Below are 1,031 nucleotides of genomic sequence, written 5' to 3'. Positions count from 1 at the left end.
GAGGCAAAGGCATCATGGGCTAGAGTTTTTTACGGTTTGAGGTGAGTAATGATAGTAAATATTGTCCTGAGGGTATGAAACCTCGGATTTCATATCATTTCACTATTTTGAGGTGACACATACACTTGATGACGAGCGTGCGGGCATGCACCGTTGGGTATTGTGACTTGGTCTATCCCGTACAACTAATAATTTGCATAATTGACTGAAAACTATTTGATATCATTGTGTTTTTGGAAAGTATTACTATGTTTTGAGCTGAATGTCATATTTGGGCCTCGTGCCAAGCTGTTTGGACCCTTAAGGGCTTTTTACTACTATTCCTTATTATTTTAACTTAATATCTGAACTCAGTCATACTGTGTTTTACTGATTTCATAACTCAGCCTTATTTACTCCATTTTGATATAAATAAATGATATTTTTGGGTTGAGCACCCGTTTTATTGTTAGCCCGAGTGGCTTGATAGGTTTCTGACTGAGAGAGGCCGAGGGCCTGTATTGTGAGGATATCATGGGATCAGGCTGCAGGCCGCAGCATGTTGCATTGATTTGTGGAATATGAGAGGTCGAGGGTTATTATGCCACGAGATGGCTTGTTATAACGCTTGGGTTGTAGGAGCCCCTGTGGAGTCTGAACACCCTCATTGAGCATGGGTATCCAGTGTGAGTGATGTGATATTACTCGAGGAGCTGTTTTTGATTTATGTTGTTGCCCGAGGGGCTGATTACGAGTGATTGTGAGGTAGCCCGAGGGCTGGTTCTGTTGATATTTTTCCCAAGGGGCGATTTATGGTACATGTCTTGCCCGATGGGCTGTTTACGTTTCTATTATTTTTACTCACTATTTCATTACTTGTTTGAAACTATTGAAAGATGTTTTTAAAAGAAAAGGTTTTACTGAGACTAAGTTGTATTATGAGTTAATTGATTTCTGTACTGTTTTGGGAATGTACTGTATTTGTTGTAGTGCTATGACGTGGAATTATTTGTCTTCTTACTGCTCAGCTTTCATTTATTTTTGTTACTTAT

Source organism: Nicotiana sylvestris, chromosome 11 (assembly GCF_000393655.2).
Source record: "Nicotiana sylvestris chromosome 11, ASM39365v2, whole genome shotgun sequence".
NCBI classification, from domain to species: Eukaryota; Viridiplantae; Streptophyta; class Magnoliopsida; order Solanales; family Solanaceae; genus Nicotiana; species Nicotiana sylvestris.
The sequence above is the reverse complement of the archived record's forward strand: the minus strand, read 5'-3'. Positions refer to the sequence as shown.